The sequence below is a fragment of the Cygnus atratus genome, chromosome 14 (assembly GCF_013377495.2).
Source record: "Cygnus atratus isolate AKBS03 ecotype Queensland, Australia chromosome 14, CAtr_DNAZoo_HiC_assembly, whole genome shotgun sequence".
Lineage (NCBI taxonomy): Eukaryota > Metazoa > Chordata > Aves > Anseriformes > Anatidae > Cygnus > Cygnus atratus.
In genome coordinates, this window is record NC_066375.1 from 1,163,941 (window position 1) to 1,182,844 (window position 18,904).

The window sequence follows — 18,904 nt, forward strand, 5'->3', positions numbered from 1 at the left end:
TAATACATTCACTGAGGCTTGGGGAGAAAGGGATGCTTGGTATGGCTTCGGAGGAGGCTGGCTGTCAAATAATGCTTTGTCCGTGAAGGGCTGTGCGGTGTACAGGGGATATCTCCTATCACGGAGAAATGAGGGGTGTTTGGATACATCTGTAAATGTGCTATCGCAAATGAGATACGGAGTTTTCCCATTTTCGGTAGTTCTTTATGCCATCAGAAGATGCAAGTAGTTAACAATGTGTTTTAAATCAACATGTCTATACCACGGGCACATTAAGTACCTCTGTGTACCCATGTAGTTTTTTTTCCTCACCTTTTTTTTTAAAAAACAGTTTTGTTAGCTTTCTGAAGCAATAACTTTTTAAAGCCATTGTCTCAGTCTTTTTAACAAATCAGAGCTGAAAACATGCATGTGCTGCATGGGTGTGTGTGGATTTGCTATGCAAGAATGCAGTTCATAGATGTAAATTTAAAAGAAGAAAAAACAGATAATCGCACACTGTATAGCTTCATGTCCTGATTTCAGTCTGTGTGTTGCCTAGCTGTGCTTTTCTCTCCTGCAGTATTTTTTGAATTACTTTTACTTGGTTCTTGGATGTGTTTGTGGGTTTTTTTTGCCTGTCGATTTTCTGTTAATCTTGTGCTAGGTATGAATTTCTCCAAAATTAATTGCATCATCCAAGTGTAAAGTTGATGTATTTATAATTTGACTAAACAAACAAACAAAAAAAGCCCTCTGCATCTTGGCTACCTCAAGACTGTTTTTCATAAAATACTTTATATTGTCTTATATTCTAACCTACTTCATGTTTTAACTGAGAATAGACCCTTTAAATGCTTTTTAAAATTACAGATCCTGAATTTGATATCCAGAAAAGCTTGTAGGTACTGGAGATGGGTGAGGGAATATAGAATTGCAGTAAGATAATAAATATTTGGTGAAGTAATAGCAGACTGCATATGAAATGACCGATTCAGGTTCTTTCTGAATCATAGAAATCCTTATAAATAGGTCTTTTTATACATATATATCAATGGGAAAAACTTTACTTAAAATGAAGATTAAATTGGCAGGCGAGCAATGAGCTAGGTTAAATCTATTACGTTTTGAGACATAAATGAAAAGCAGCATACCAAAGATCTAATAGCTTTGATGGTAAAGCTGTGACTCTAAGCTGTGCTTTGGCAGTGAAAAGTTTTCACTGCCTTTTCAAGTTGGTTGAATTAAATTATTTATTTGTTTGTTTATGAATACTGGTTGATTTTTTTTTTTGTTATTATTTTTAAACCATGACGAAATCTGTGGCTATGGGGTGTGATTGTGCCGGGGCAGGGGAGAAGAATACACTTGAAAGGAAAGAACTGAAATCTTCAGGGGAGGATGCGGGATAAACGATACGGGTGGAGAAGAGCTTATGGATCATCTGACCCACCCGTTTGCATTATGCTGTCTTACTAATAAATGTAAGCCGCAAGAAAATACCAAGATAGTTCAGAACCTCGGCTTTCACTTGCTTGAAGAGTCTACCAAGCTTCATGACATTGCTGCAAGTAGTGGAAAAATAGACAATCAGATGTGTCGATGGCATTAATTTCTCCCTGTAGTTGATATTAATGCCTTCTCTCTCTCAGTTCCTTTTGTTGGAATTGTAATGTTCATGGTTTATCAAACTTCCTGCAGAAACGAAAATGAAAATACTCAGTGATCAGACAGTGCTCTGCAAAAGGAGTTACTGTGGTTATAAAAACTAAATAATTAAACTTGTAGCTACAGAATGTCACCTGGGCTAACTTTAAATCCATGTACTCTTCTTCAAAATTCTTTGCAAAAGAGCTGATTTGTTCTCACCCTTCCTTGGCTATGCTAATGACACTTGTGTGCTTGCTTTTGTGCTGCCTCCGGTCTTTAAATGCAGCAAAATAATGAGGTTTCTGTTTTTTCTGTTCATGTCTGTTCATGCTAAAGTCCCGCTTCTAGTGAGGCTCGGAAGCCTAAAGCTGTACTGGTTAACACTGAAAGTTGTATTGAGCTAATGCAGTCTCCTTAGATCTCAAATCTTTATCTAGTCTAGCTGCATCTATATTATATTGAGTGACAAAATTCTCTGTAACCACCTGGAAGAATTTTGTTGTTGTTGTTTTTAACTTCGCTGTTACCTCCTATCAGTTTGCTTTAAGTCTAGATTCCAAATGCAGCAATCTAATAATTCCTTCATTTGAGGAAATAAATATGGTGCTATCTTAAAAATGGAAATATTTGAGTAATGTGAAATTCTAGCTACTCTTTTAGGAGGGTTTGTTCATTCAGAAATGTAAACATTCTCCCTCCCAAAACAAATCCTTTAAGCCTGTGATGGAACAGACTTCAAATACTGGTTTTGTCAGGTTTGTTGGGGATGGCTTTCTGAAACCCTTTTATTTTTTTTATATGTATTTAAAAAAAATCTACGTCTTGGGTTTCTGGGTCGTTAAGGTTTTCTTGAGGAAACGTTTGGCTCAGGTATTTGCAAGGTTTCTAGGGATTTCCATACCGTTAGGAACCTGTGAGAGCTGCTTGCTGCCTCCCCCAACATTTTGGTGCAGTACCAAGCCGTGATCAGACAGGCTTCCTGAGGAGGCTGCAGCAGCTGGAGGTACTTTGATGAAGATGCCCCGTGTGGGTCCCACCCCCAGTTTGCTTGAAGGGGCAGGACCCGCAGGGTTGGGGGACAAGAGGAGCTGGGGAGACGCTCGCCGAGGCTGAGGAGCAGGCAGGTGAGACACTGGGAAGCCGGGGCAGGGTGCGGGTTTGGAAGGCAAGGATCAGCATCTCCTGGAAACTAGGTAGTGCGAACACCATAAGTGCATAAACAAATAACCAGAGGAGGAGGAGGGGGAAAAAATATATTGCGTGCTTCTGAATACCTTAAGTTTGTTTGTTTGTTTGTTTTTAACCATAGGTACCATTAGAAACATTCACTTCTGTATAAAAGTTTTCTCAGGAATGCAAGAAACCGTACTCTTTTCAAATTTTAACTTCAAAAATATTGTAAAATATATTGATAAGGAAGTTCCAAAGATACATTAGTGAATTATTTTTTATTGTGCTATTTTCAGTTTATTTCAGTGATCAAGTCTGGTAGATTCCTTATGAAAAGAACTACGATGATGTTGAAGGGTTGCACCATTTTTAATTACTTACTTTTATGTCAAAAAGAGCCGTTACTGTGTTTTTATTTAGCTCAGCAGGATTAGGCCTTATGAATATGGTAAATTACTGTGTTGAAGAGATACTTGCTATGAGAAGAGTAGTTCAAAATGGAATAAAATATTAAAGAAAAAGTGGAAGGTTGTAAGTTGTATTCGGAAAATAAATTAAGCAAGCTTGCTTTTGCTGCCTTATTCAGATTTCCAAACAAACATAGATTAAAATCTAATTTGTAAAGAATGGTACTATGTCTTTTTTTACCAATTTATTTTGTAAATTGTGTAATCCCTTTTTAGAGGGAAGGGAAGACTTTTAATATGTTTTGTGTTATTTGCTTTGGCCAGATGATCCTGATAAGCTTAAGGCGTTAAAGAAAAATGAACATGAAGAGATCTTGTATCACAAATACAGTCTGCCTTGTGCTCTCTGTAGCCAAAGAGCTGCTACTTCAATGCTAGCATCTTTCAGAAAAAGCATTTTTTCTAACCTCTTCTATTTTGTTACAGTCCAGGGAAGGCTTCTTAGAGGTCATTTGGCCCCATTGATTTCTGTGCGAACCAGTCATTTTTAAATCTGAGTCCTGGTCTGTTGTAAAGTCTCTTAATGTTGATTTCTATATACTTTAATGAATTCTGTCCTTCCTGAACACGTATTTCTACTAAGCCCCACACATCTGCTGTTTTCTAAACTGACAAGGAAGCTATTCTGACAACTTCAATTTTAATAAAACCGATCTAACAAGTTTTGTAATGAATTAGCTTTCCATAGTTAGAGAAGACTGGTCTGTTCAAATGAGATGCCAGCTTATTTGCAACTTAACTGTGTGATTTAATAAAAGTGAAATTCAGTGCTAAAACTTCTGGTATAAAATGCAAATGCTATAAAAAACAAACAAACAAACAAGAAACCCTGAATGTTCAGAGTTCCTTATTTTGAGTAAAAAAGCATGCATTTTTTTTATTTTTTTTTAAGTGAGCAGTTAATATTGGGATGTTTACAAGATTTCATTCTTAGTCATACTAGATATCTGACTACTTTCAAACAAGAGCAACTGGTTGGTCAGGTGAGCTTGGACCTATTTTATCACTTTAAAGATTCTTTTAACATGTTAAAGGTTGGGACATCTGAGATTTTAATAAATAACAATCACAAGGTTGGAGTATTGTTAATAGTGCACTTGTTTATGTGACTTACTGTGTTCCAACTTTCAGAGAAAAACTATATGGTTAACTTGCACAACGTACTATTAAGGAGGGAGGAAGTGACTTCAGTTTCTATTCCTGGTTGACCCAAGACTATAAACTGAGGAAGAGCTATAAAGGAAATGCAACATTCAGCTCTTCGAATCTTTCCAAGGATTTGTAAGTGTTAATAACTCTCCCTTCCTGTGTGCAACACGTTTCAAGATACGGACATCTTTAAGCTTCCATTCTAATTAAAAAATGAATCAGAACATGTACCTAACAAGGGAAGCCCTAAAACTTGATAGAATTAATGGTAAGCTATCATGCTATTTTTCATCAACAAGGTCTAAAACTTTCTATTTCAACAATCAGAAATGTTTATTTCCCAAAGTGTTATTGCTTTTGTCTTGAGGGAGATGCATATTATTTTAGTCTGTTCTTTAAGAGCAGTCTGGAGCTTCTTTTTTGCATCAGAGAGTCTCTTCCTAGGCTCTATATTAAAGGAGGGAACTAAGTTTAACAAAGTTTTTTTCTTCACTTGTGTTTTTCTTACTCAAGTCTGTTTGTAATGATTTTGCTTTTATGAAGATCACATACTTCCTTATCTGTGCGTTAGAAGATGAAATAATGACTTTGAAGGTTATCTGAAAGAGTTATGATGCTTGCTTGCATGGTGCTTGTTCTCATTCTTTGATTGAAACCACTGTCACAGGATGATGTTCTTCTGTAGGATAGGATAAGATTTTGGGGTTTGGTTGTGTATTCAGAAGATCTGTAGAGCTTAAAAAACCTTTACAGATGAAAAAGGTGTCTGGGTTCCACATAAGAGTGCTTGTGACTTTGGGATATCTGTTCTAAACATAATGATGCCTGCCTGGCTGCCAGTTGTAAGGTGGCTTTCTCTAGACAGTGTTTAAAATCACATTGGTGGTTCAGCTATGATGATTTGCCATCGTGTCATCAGAAACACGATGCAACTAAACCGTAAACTATTCCAATATATTTAGGGGATTGCAAAGCTAACAGCCTACCACAGACTGTGGGAGGGCCCTCAGACACATTGAATAGTGTGTATTTCCAGGAAGGTTTCTGGCCGATACAGCTGTTTTACAGCCAGGCCCCCAGTATTTTGTTCCTAGCTGTGTGACTCAATGCTCCCGTTTCAAGCAGCCTGTGCCAGATGTACTGAAAGGTAGGGTGGGACGCAGCGAGAGCCGGTGCGCTTCAGGGCTTGGTTTGCAGCGGTGCTAGGAACGGGCTGGAAAGGTTCCTGGTCGTGGCCATCACGGCACCGTGAAGCTGGGTTAGGCTGATGCATGCCAAGCAAGTCTTAGTTTAAAACAACAAAAAACAAGTCAGTGTTTAAAAACAGGGAGAAGCTTGCCCAGGTGTGTTGAACAGAAATCCCATAAAACATGGAAGGCGAAATATAAAAAGGAAATTGAGAGGTAATTAAAAAAAAAAAAAATAAAGAACTTGAAAAGTGCCTTGCAGGAGGTGCTCAAAGAGCTGGTGAGCACTGCAGGCATGCCTGGTGCTGGCTGAGGAGCTGGCGGGGCAGCGAGGCACATGAGGAGGCTGGTGACGAGGTGCAGGCCTGCCCTCCGGGCCCGCTCCGCATGGGCAGCTGAGGAGCTAGCTCCGTCAGAGGTAAATACGCACGAGGTGTCTGACCAGAGGGATATGTGAGATGTTAACAAGTCACTGGGCCTGGGTGGCATTCACCCCAGTGTCCTGAAGGAATTCCGAGGTGGGCCTGCAGGAGTGGCGGCCAGCAGGAGCAGCCTCTCCGCACGACCCGGCGGCTGCCAGAGGTCTGGAGAAGCTGGCGAGCCTGGTGGTCCTCCACAAAATGTCCGGGCTCCGACCAGGCGGGTCTCCGGGGAAGGAGTCCTCGCTGCTCCTGTCAGGGAAACACCGCCTCATCCTGGGAGCTGGGTCGGTGAGCGTGGTGGCAGGGGAAATCCAGTTCACTTGGATAGATTTATTTTTTTTTCTTTGGAGCCTTTGACATGTTTTTCTTGCCAAAGGCTAGTTAAAAAGGAAAAAAACAAACAGCACCTCAAGCTGTCATGGAATTGGAAGACTGGTCCTTGTATAGAATTGGGAACTGGTTAAAGAATAGGAAGCAAAAGGATTTAGTGTTTGTTTTACAGGATGAAAAAATCAACTGCCTCGTTCCCTTAGGGTCGGTGCCGAGACAGGACCTGAAAAGGGAGCGTGAGGGAGGGTTCTGGGCTTAGCTGATACGGAGCTATTTTGGGTAGTCGAGTGCCCCAGTGGAAAGCTCTCTTAAAATGTAGTGAGCACACGGAAAAATGGAAGGGGGAGCCTCTGGGTGAGAAAAGCTAGGACCATGAATTTAGGGTAAATTGCCTATGCGTTGCTTAATTTAAAAAAATAAATAAAATCAGAGCTTGGAGCTTGGCAGCTGCAGCTCAGGGAAGGGAGTTCTGGAGTTTTGTGAAACCATCAGCTCAGTGTGCAACAGCAGCTGAAAAAGTAAATAAGGTTTTGTGTTATCTGAAAGGATAAAGAGAATGACCTCTGCCTTGTGCTGCTTCATAAAGCCTTGGTGCACTCACCCTGAGGGCTGCGTTAGTTGCTTCTTCCTGAGGGGGGTGGGTGGTAATTTTTTAATTTATTACCAGAACACCTGTGTTTGTGTCAGAGGTTTGCCTCCAGTGCTAAAGAAGCAGTCTCCAAAGTCAACAAGCTAAACAGACAAAATGGAGGAAAAAATTATAAGCAAAGAGGGCGCAACATATGGTAGTGTTAAGAATCGGGGAAATGTGTGGTGGTGGTATCAAGTCTTCCTGCACAAGGCTGCTTTATCTCATTGTTAATAATGGTATATTCGTGCGTGTGCATGCATTTATGCATCTACCCTCGTGTGTTAACTTTCATGCTTCATTTTACCCTTACTGTTACAAGTAAGATAATTATAGTAAAGCAGGCTATTCAAAATGCTGCCTAGGGAGGTTTCTACATGCTTGAAAGCTATCCTTCACTTTTTTCATATGATAGTTATAGTTCCAAGGACATGTAAGAAATAAAAACCTTCTGTTACAAAGATAGTTTATTCTGTCATATATATTTTCAAAAATTTTCCCTAGCTATCCCGGTTGTCCCCATTCACACGTACTTCAGGTTGCTGTAGCAGCGCTGAAGATGTTTTTATTTCTGTGCTGCCTACCACAGAAGCATAGCCAAAGCAGTCAGGACCCTATTTTTCCAAAAACTGGGATTTTGTTCGCTTACCTCACTGCTTTCTCTTCAGCATAACAGCAATGCATTTATTCTAATAGAATAAATATGAATTTAATGGAATCAATACAAATTTCATAAATCTAAATTTAATATTTAGTAATACTTTCTACAAATACATATATTGTCATACAAGAAAAATAACAATATTTTAGCCATCCCAGTAATATTATTTATATTTATTTTCTAATAACAAAGCATAGAATTCCGTGCTCTTATATTTTTAATCACTCCTTTATATAGAACATGATTTTGCTTGCTATTTCTTTGTTAGCAATGCTTCCTGGTACTTCTAGATTCAAAGATGCATTTAATCTCAGATCTTTTTTTTTTTTTTTTTTTTTAAGTGAGAGAGTTGGATATTGGGAAAGACCTTATAATCTTTTCAGTTGTAACAGTTGTGTTCGTTTGGAAAGCAGTTTGTTTTTTGGCTGGGAGGTGCAGAGTCACTGTGTCCAGTAGGTGAGCAGCAGGCCCTTTGCCGTGGGACCCAGGCAGTCATCTCTGCCCATCACTCACTGGAGAGGGTTGGCCAAACGCCTCTTCACGTGTTCTCCTGCTATAAGTAACTTGGGTCACTTTTGTTATTGTGGGAAATTAACAGATCTTTAATTGTTTTCCCAGAATCATGATTTTAGCGAGTAATGTTTTTGATGTATATGCAGGGAATGATGTTTAGAATTCTTCATGTGTTTCTTTTCAGAGGATTTTTTCTAATTCTTCCTAATCCTAAAGAGTCATCCCGCAGATAGTGCGAGGTATGAATTGCTTTGCCTTACCCTTATACGTCAGATGAAAAGCTTGAGTAATACAGACAAGTTGGTGACCAGGCGTTGCATTGGTAGACGTTGCTGTTAACCTGAGAGCGACTGGCCTTTCCAGCATGTATTTTGAAGAACTTTTAATGACTGTGAGATGAGGCTGTATCCACTGCTTTGATCTCTTGTTCTTATTCCTAGAGCTCAGTCAGTTGGTATTTTGTACAACTCAAGGTGCTCAAGGAAGAGCTGTTCTTTCTTTCTCCCATCCCTGAACTACCTGAGGTTCTTCTTCATACAGTCCTGTCCCTTGGTCTGTGCATTTGGATTTCTTTTGACTTCTCTGATGGCAGGTGCTTGTGTTACTTTGTCGACGTTATTTTCAGTTTATGTTGCTGAGTGGGATGATTGTGAACTGGGGAATGTTACCACTTTCCTCCTTCTGCAGGTGTCTGTCATCTGTTTGTATTAATACTTCTGCAGCATTGCGCTTCAAAAAAAAAAAGTATGTGTATCATGAAACTGTTGACATTTGGGGGTTGTTACGAATGTTTCCAGCTTACATCCCAAATACATGAATCAAATATTTGGTTATAATTTTCCAACACTCATTACAATAGACACCTTCTGGTTTGAATCTCTGGTTTAATCAAATCTCCACTTCTGTTTTTTCTTGCTGGAAATGCAGTGAAGACAAAAGCACTCAGTGTATATGTGATGTCCTCAGATGGGGGGTTGCTTTATTTAGTTGGCCTGGTTTGTTTGTTTGTTTTAATGCTTCTGGAAGCTGTTGACATAAAAATAGTTCACATGAATAAACAAATGTGCAGAAAAATGTAAAAATTTGTGTGTACGCATGCAAAAGCATATTGCTCTTCAGTACACAGTGGTATCTTATAATTCTTTATAGTCGATGAGTCTAGTCGTATTTAAAAGATAACTAAGGTTTTGTTTTTTTCATCTTCTTGGTATTGTTGAGAAAGACAAATGGAAATTGAGATGAATTATATCTAGTTTTCATGAGTACATAAAGAAGATAAAAATGTTTCTCATAAATTCTGTCCTGCATTCACAATCAGAAGGTGAAGGTGTTTGAAAACTAAGCAGTTTGTGGTTGGTATGGGGTGTTGTGTTTTTTTAACCTGAATTTACATACTGGTAGAATTTCAGATAATGGGGAGAAGTGTTAGGAGGTAAGAGCCAGAGCCAGGTATCTAGCAGCCTTTTATTATTTTTTTTAATCAAGTTAAAATGCAATGATTTGGAGGAGAAGGGGCATGGAAAGGAGAGATGGGAAAGAAAGAAAAAGAGGAGAAAAAGAGAAGCTGGCATTTAAAAACCAACACGAATTACATGTGATTTCCTTTTTGTTTGGCCTGGGAGCTTGTGAGTTCTCTGTGAGGTGAAGTAAATTCTCAGTGCAGGACCATCCCTAAATTTTCGGACGTTAGAACAATCGTTACTTCAGAAGCTTAGCGCTATATTGAGCCATTTGGACAACGTAGCTTTCACCCAGTCAGCTTTCTCTCTCTTATTCGTGTCCAAACACAAATCCTGAGCGGCTGGATGGGCACGGGCCGTGCAGCCCTGTCGTCGTGGGTCGTACCCCAGGCTCCGTGTGAGCGCAGAGGGGTGGATGTCTGGGTGTCCGGATGCCTCACGGCGCCTCCTTCGCTGCTGTGCCCAACTGAAGCTGTGCTGCGTCCTCTGCTTCTAGACCGAACGCCTGCTTTTCTGCGTTGGGACATACAGGCAGCTCTGGTCAGAGCAGTGTCTTCCCTAGTTGTCCCCTTATCGTAAGCAATGTCTTGGAACGAGCTGTGGCTGACAGCACCTGCCTGAGTGCCCTCTGCTGATAACTGCCCTGATCTGCGGTGAGCCTATGGCGTTCGATAAGTAAGCGACTCCTAGGCCTGCAGCTGACAGAACGGGCGCGTCGGAATTCACGTGCCCTTAGTAATCTGCTTTACCTCTAGGTTAGCCCTGACGTGGTCGTGCAGTTGGACCAGATGGTCTTAGGTCCCATCCAGCTGAGCTCTTCTACTCTACTTTGTTCCCATCTTCTTGACTCTTGTTTCCATAATGTCACCAGCAGGCAACTACTGGGACTGTATGCAAGTATATTTTACAGTGTTCAAAATGCAGCTGTATATTTAATTAGATTGGCAGGTCCATACAGAAGGGCAGTATTTCATACCGACTGTTTTTTAAAGAAGCAGCGTGTCAGTTGTTGCTATCGGTGGTGAATATTTTGATTATTGCCCACTTTGTTCTTCCTTTCCCTCTAAACAGAAAACATGGTTCTTCTTTGGATTCGTGGCCTTGCTCTTTATAGCTGTCGCTGGTCGGACAGCAAGTAAACAACTTACTGTAAATAGGCTCCGTGCCAGCTGGCCTCCAGATGCCCTGAAACTTGTGACTTGCCTTCAGACTCAGAAGACTGCCTTTTTACTTGGTTGTTTGGTTGTTTCCTTTCCTTTCAAATACAAAAAGAAAAAGAAAAAACACTTTTTTTTTTTTTCCTCCAATTATATATCTTTCCTGGCCTAAGTATTACAATTAGGGAAAGATAGGAGAGGTAATCAGGTATTAGGACTAATGCATTTTGGAAGAAAGCTTTTGACATTTGCTTAGAAGCCTTTAAGAAACAGCGTTGCAGTTGGGGGCTGAGAAGTGGCGTGTCTTGAGGTTCATCTTTGGAACTGTGCAGCAGCCTTACGTACGTTTCCTTTCCCTCCTTAACTGTTCATTATTTGTGAAACCTGTGCTTGACCCAGTTCGGGGAGGTGCTCGCAGTGCACACAGACTCGTGCGAGACCTCTGTACGTAGCAGACACATGTAGCTGGGGGCTCGTCGTGTGCAGGGTGCACTTGGTTGCTGGCGTCCGGCTCCTCAGCATCCTCACAGCGTCCAGGCTGATGCTGTGGCTCCTTTCTTTTAGTCTACCTGAAGTTGAGAGCATAACTCTTTGAGAATTACCTTTCACAGCAGGATTTCCAGCGTGTTTTGAACTACAAGGTAGGGGAAAAGTACTCAAAAAGTTAACGCAGTCTGGGTGCCGGGACACACCTGGCCAGAATAACCTGGCATTTTGCACTTGCATGGCTTCTTACTTCTTCCAATATTTTAGCGATCTAATTTATGTAATGTTCAGTTAAATATGTCTATGCTGTAAGTGTGAGAATAATCAGACTGAATGAATGTCTGCAATTGATCTTTTTGCCTGTGTAGTAATACTAGAGATTTGCCAGGAAACTTGCTGCTTTTCTGCTGCATCTCTTTCCTTTCCTGCTCAAAGTATGATCACATATTCCTTAAATAATTAAAAAACACTTTTGCTAGGAAAACTTCAGCCTGTGGATTGAGGCTCATGGTTGTGGCTCTTTGAACAGGGAAGAACCTCAGAATGTTTTCAAAGGCCCTAACACAACGTGTGTATTATTCAGCCCAGCTTATGAATTCTCCAGGCGGGGATAGATGTATGTGCAGGTAATTTTCAATGGTATCCTTTCACCGAATGTTGTATATACACCAAGGAGTTTTGACTATTTGGATGTCAAAGCAAATCTGCTTTTACAAGGAATTTACAGTAATTGTTTCTTAAACAGCAGTCTTAGATATAATCTCTAGTCTTGGCCTTTAATTTGAGGTCAAAAGCAGATCAGAGAGTGTCTTGGCAATACAGTTGAAACAGCAACATGGATATTAGTGTGGTTAATTTACTTATTTATTCTATAGAACCCTGTTTCCAACTTAATTTTATCTCTTTTGTGATCTGCATAATGTATATCTCTTTAAGAGAGACTATCTTCATCCAGGTAGTGCTGCCGTGTAATTGCAGCTAGGCTTCTGGCAGCTCCTGGGCTTGTTTTGCCTTCCTGGGCATGATGGGGCTGAGCGCTAACACAGGCAGCGCTTGTTCCAGTAACAGCGGTGAGGGAAGGAAATTCTAGATGTTAACAAGTGGATGCGTTTCCTGAGTTTCTTGCAAGGCTTTAAAAAGTCTAAGGAAGAGACCCAATATTCGCTATTTTGGAAAATCAAAATAGCGTACGTTTTTAGAGGGCTAAGGACTGGTAATGGGAGCCTTCTTAGTTTCTAGTTACCTCAAATAAATCTGAAGGAAAATGCTTATTTTTTTACCCAAAAAGGGTGTGGAAGAAGCTCTCCTTTAAACTTGTATGTGAAAACTTCATTTTAATGTCATAATTCAGGACTGAAATGTAAAGACTGCTTTTGACAGAGAAGATTTTATGGAAATTATTTCTGGTTATTTTAAATGCTTTCCCATATAAATGTTCTATCCTAACGCTTCAGCACTTCAATGCATATCCAGTCCATTTCCCATCTCCATGATCAACTTAAGATTCCTTAGCAGTTTCTTTGGTCTTTTAAAGGCCTTGGCTTGTGTAAATGACATTCCCTTCAATATTTCTATAATTGTTTTTTAGTTGTTGGCTTTATTTAAAAAAAAAAAAAGTCATCCGAAAAAGTCTGTCTGAAAGGAATGAATTCCATTATTTCTGACTTTACAATGCTCTCAATGACTGCCAGCTATGGCAAGGAGTCTACTGGTGCTGAAGTATGAGAACTGTAAAGAACAGTTTATTCCGTGCCTTTTGAGGTTTGGGGAAGGAATTTCGGGTACTGCACTAAATCAGAGCATGGACGTCAGCGTGTGCCGGTAAGGCTGGAGTTAGTCCTCTGCCTGGCTTTGCAATCTGTATCTCAGTAGTGCTTTCACCACCTTGAACGTGTTACAGTCTCATAATGCATCGAGTCTGGAAAATGGCTGCGTGTCCATGCAGGGGTTGTGTGCACGTCCACAGCTTTGCACACGCGCTGTGTGGTCGGGGGCTGCCAACAGCACGCTCCATCCATCTCGAGCTGGACTCTTCCCTCACAGTGGGAAGTGCTGTGGGATTTGTTTTCTCCTTCATCAAAGTACTTGAAGTACTTCAAGCTTTACTTTTAAAGCTTAAAAATGCTACTGATGCCCTGGTTTGGGGCTCAGTATAATCACGAGATGCTGAAAAATACTTGAGTGGACTTGCTTTGCTTTTTTAACTCTTCAGTGCATATGTTTTTCATCTCAGGGCAGATTTTTCTCAGAAAAGAGAGGTTCTTACAATTGCAAGCTCATAAGCAGCACTAAAGGAAAAATGCCAGATGGTGCAAGACTTGATTAAAATTGCAAGAATAAGCAATACAGGGAAACACTTATCATTTTCTCCTTGAAAAGGCTGGCCTGCTTATCTCCAGTTCTTGGCCTCACTCAGGCCATCTACAACCAAGATTAAAACTGCAGACATTTAGGTTTGTACAGACTACATTCGGTGTTTCTGTGTGGATTGTTGCAGTAGAAGAATGGTTAAAGTTGTGATTATTACAGGCTTCTTGAAACATCGCAGCATCCAAAATACAGAAGCGGTTTAAATAATGGAAGCTGGTGTGTGTTTTTGTTGTTGTTGTTTTAGTGGTACCAGTTAAAGACAATTAATATATTGTGGTGCTGTCTTCATTTTTGTTCTGGGACTAGAGAGTCCTCAGCATCCTTTTCTTTAGAAAAAGAAAAGGTGAGAACCTTGGAGAATCAATTCTTATTTCTCAAACATTAGAACAGGGGTTAAGAGGAAGGTCTACACTACAGGTAGGAAAAACTATGATTATCCATTGAACATCCGAAATGAGGTGGTAAAACTTAAGAAAATAATTCCTTTATATCAGTTTGTGTAAAATTTATATTCAGACCTTGGTTAACTACATTGAAATTTAGGTGTGCTGATGTCAAATTTAGCAGCATAAATTATCTGAAGTTCAGTTTTCCACAGTAGACACTTGGGAGAGAAACGGGATCGAATTATTCTTTGGTGTTAAGTGTTTCATGGTACTGACTAGGTAAGTGGGCATTGTACCTATGCTTCTAAAATTAGTACTTCATTTAGTCTTCAAGTTAGGTGAAATTAATTTGGACGTAAATCTGACCCTGTTTTTTTATTTTATTCCTAGGATATGTTCTTACATTTTTTTGTTTGTTTTCAGTAGCGGTGGTTAACTTGATCTCATCTCAGTTACAAATCAGCAGTTGGAGACACTGGCACGCTAACACCGTGTCTGTTTCGCAGGATTCAGATACTGCTTGAACTCCTAACATCTGGTTTATCGCTCTCAGCTGGATCCCACTATCACATTGTCACTAACATATTAGATGGAAGAAACTTCCTTAGGCAAGGTAAAAACCAAAAGCTCTCTGTATGCCGTGAGATGATCCTCTGAAACGGAAGGCTCCTTTCATCGCAGGAAGGGCGAGTGCAGCAGGGTCCCCGACCGGTGCCTGGCTGTGTGGTACAGTCGGGGGGCTGTGCAGCGGGAGGCCCTCTTAAACACAGGCCTGAAGGAGAGCTTCCTGAAACAAAGAGTTAAGCGTGGAATCAGTGTTCAGTTTGTTCCTCTTAGCAAACTTTCTTGTTTATCAATTTGACCTTTGTTTAATGTTTCTCGGATGAAACATGCAAGTAGGGGCTGTGCAGAATGCCGGACGGATGCTTAGACTGCAGTCTAAGATTTGAGCACAATCGAGCGATAATGCAAGCCTTTGATGGTACAGTTATTTACTTCTCAAGAACAGCTCTGCAGTAATCACGTGACATCAGAGGCCATTGAGAATCAGAACTAACAAAGAGAAATGCTCCGGAGGATTTAGGAGGAGGGAGGAACCGGGCCTGGCTTGCCCTGCAGTGTTGGAACCCCACTTCTGTGCGTGGGTTTTGAAGCTTATGTGCTTCTTCAGCTTTGGTGTCCCGTCTAAAAATAAGCAGAGGTTAACCACCTTCCTGGATCATAAAGCTGTTTAGGTAATTAATTGCTGTCTATGAATTTGAGAAAATCTTAACAAGGGTTAAAGAGCTTTTGTATGAGAGAGAATCCTTCGCAGCGTTGAGGTTTGCTGAACCATTGGATCGATGTCCCTGGAAGAGGCCGTTGCAGTACAACCTATTGTTACCGCCATGTGGCGGATGCTTATTTACAGTTAGAATGTAGTGTTCTAGGTAAAAGCAGTGTTACGTACTTCTTATTTGGGGGAAAAAAAAAAAAAGACTTTCTGAATTTCAGAATCTCTCCTTTATTAAACTCTCAGTCTGTCTGGTTAGGTTCGTTACAGACTTGGCTTAAACTAAAGCTACGCTGAGACCGCTGATGTTGAGTGGTGGTAGGAGGTGCTGCAGCTGAAATAATTTAAGTTTTGAACGCTGCCTTCATGGAAAAAAGTACTTATTGTAATTTTCAGCTACGGACACAATTTCTTGAGTTTCAGGTGTTTCCTTTTGGTTTCTTTTACCTGCTAAACTGAAGCTATTAATAAGGAAAGGAATTTGGTCTTCGCTGTAGGGAGTACTCTTGGTCGTAGCACAAGGGTCTTGATGCATTTTTTTTTTTTTTAACTTTACCTCAGGAAAGGGCATCAATATATACTGTTTGAAGGGCACTGCCTGCTGCCAGACTGTCATCAGAGCAGGAAATGTCTGTGTGTCCATGGGCTTTTTCCTGGGAGATGTGCTCGGCTATCTAAAACTAAACCAGTAAATTATCTGGAGTAGAAGGCTCCATCTTGCATGTACAGCTGTCTGCACGTTTATGGATTCTGTACCATGGGACTCTTAGTGCAAGTTTATTTTGCTTCTGTAGTGCTCACTGTTACAAAAACTGATTCTGAAGCTAGGACTTAAATAAACGGACGTTGTACCAAAATAGGGTCTTCTCAATCATGTCTGATTGACATGGCTGTGGTGTGTTTTTTTTTGTATTATTACTTCCCTCTTCGCTTTACATAAATATCTTTAAAATGTAGGATTGATTGATTGTTCATCTGACGGGTTTAAAAAAATGTTTGAAGGAACTGGCAGGCAAACCTGCCTTTTTTGCTCCCAAGCCTGTGTCTTTGGCTTTGCCAGATTTTGGTCTGGCAATTACATAGTACATGAAGTAAATGTTGAACAGTGACCATGCTTCATTACAGTCGGTTAAATTCTTCTCTTTGAGATATCATGCCCAATTCTACTGCCAAATCAGAGTGTCTACATTGTTAGTGAAAGATACTGAATGATAACGATGGATAGTGATGTGCTATAAACACGTGATTTGTAGTTGTCATTAGGATCTTTATAAGAGTGCATGTTGTAACGAACTCTGAAATTCAGGAAAGGGGGAAAAAATAAGGTTTCCCAGCAGGAAAGTTTTTAATAATTTTCCAAAAGAAGGTTGGCATTCCCACCATTTCAAACTTGAAATAATAAATTATCGAAGCATAGAGCTGTGCTTAATAGATAGAGAAAAGAGACTGGTGATAGGTCTGTACAACCTCTAAGACTACCTTACTAGTCACCTTAGGGACGGTTATGTGAGCGAGGTAAACAGCCTGTTAATGAAATTCACAGATGGAGTTTAACTTGGGAGGAGTTGCCAGTGGTGCTCAGGAAGAGAAAATACACAAAGAGGCATAGATGAACAATGTGGCCAGGAAACCATGTGAGGTTAAACAGGGAAGGAATAGTTTCCTTCATCTGAAGGGGAGGGGTAGAGGAAGAGGACTTAGGAATGTGGATAAAATAATATGAATGTGGATAAAATAAAATGAGAAATCCAGGAGAGAGACGGAAGGCAAGACCTAAAAGTACTGGCAAAAACATAAAAATAAAAAATCCAAGATGAGAAATGCTTTTGTAGTCCAGGAGTGTGCAACAGGAGAGACATGGTGAGATATCTTGGTAGTCTGAGTGTGAGATGGATGCCAAGTGGAATTAACAGCAGATAATAACCTACTGAGTATGCATCCTGTAGCAGAAATCATATCTGTAATTGCTTAACAGTGTTGACAAAAGTAATTATAGCGCTATACCAGACAATCCAATAAAAAGTTGAAAGTGCCATGAAAGTGGCATGCAATAGCTGTGCACATCTTACAAGTCTATGGTGGTACTTGTTGCTTGTCCTCCTAAAAATATTAACAGGGGTTTGAGATGGCTGATTCTGCTTCAGTAAGCAAATTTAGCACATACCTTCCTTCCTGTTCCTGTAAGGGGAAGAGTGCTTTTGTATGTGTTCTTTGCATCAAAGGTGTCACAGGCCAGCTGAAATGAAATAAAATTATTTTATTAAAGGCATTGAAAAGCTTATAAGGCTTTGGAAAATGCCTTTTGGACATGTTTGTTTGCTTTTAAGCACTCACGTGTACTTACAGGTCTGGAGATGAAGAGTAAAATGCATCAAAAACGAAGCCTTAAATATGAAAGAAAACTTCTTGGCAGTGTTCACGGAGTGGGAGGACTCAGCCTCTCCCTTGGGGAGCTCAGCAGCATGACATCGTGGCGTTTTGCCCTTCAGCAACTTTCTGATTTTTAAGTCCCAACAATTTTTCAGTTTGTTCCTTGTCTTTCCTACCTGAATTACTGTTCTCTCTCTAATGTGGTACAAAAGGATCTTTGCCCTTTTAAGTGAAGTTACTGCTCGTGAGTGTGTGTAACGTAGTCCACACACCTGGGCTAGCACCAGACACAATTCTTAATACTCTGTTGGCACTGAACTTCAGTTCTGCCCTTTAGCACTGTGAAGAACATCTCAGTCATCCTCAGCTGTAAGATCTGAAAGTCGCCAGAAGTATTTTTGTCTTGCAGCAGAGCACCCGAGATACCATGTTGTTAATGTTTGTTTGTTTTTTCTTGCTCTTGGAAGTTACAAGAGCTGATGCTCTCATACCCTGATTATTGTAACAGAGGCAGTCTCTCCTCATGCTCGTTTGCAGCCTGCTGTACTGCATTTCTCTTACTAACGATAGGCTGAAGTTCTTCCTGTTTCTTTAGCGGCAAACCAATTTTCTGAAAACAACTAATAAAACATTGAATTTGTATATAAAATGGTTTTCTTCACAGGGGATCAAAACCTACTGAAAACATACCTGCTATCTGAGATTGGGGTAAAATGGAGTAGAAGAATATTGAAAATAAGTGAGGAATCAGCATTCACTAAAAATTTCTATTGTTTCATGCAATGCATCTTATATAAGGCATTCATTTCTGATCACATCCATATGAAACCCGTCTGTGTTTTTTAAATGTAAACCAATATTATTGTTAATATCTGTTAAAAATACAGTACTTATTTTACTCACCGATTTTTATTTTATTGGACAGAAAAAAGTTTGCTTCTCCTTTTCATTTTTATGTTAGTAGGGGCAGGGTGGTGTCTTTGAACAGTTTCAGTAATTCTGAAGTTCATACTGCGCATTACAGGTATTTTGTAATATAACGAGTTGTTTTTTAATTGAGATGAATGCTTGGTGTTTTTATTTTTAGACTCTCTTTGCTAAACATAGGTGTCACTTAAGGAGAGCATTTTTCTTCCTCAAGAATCTTGTTTAAGCTCTGCTTTTTTCCTTTTTTTTTGTTTGTTTGTTTCACTGGGGTTTTTTGAGCTTCTGGACTCCTGTTCAAAGTTTAAAGAACAATAACTAG

The 18,904-nt window shown here is 40.0% G+C and overlaps 1 protein-coding gene across 4 annotated transcripts in view; it reads left to right on the forward strand.

The window, feature by feature from the left end:
- Positions 1-18,904, forward strand: part of NR3C1 (nuclear receptor subfamily 3 group C member 1) — a 69,370-nt gene that overhangs the window by 12,208 nt on the left and 38,258 nt on the right. The window lies entirely within an intron of this gene.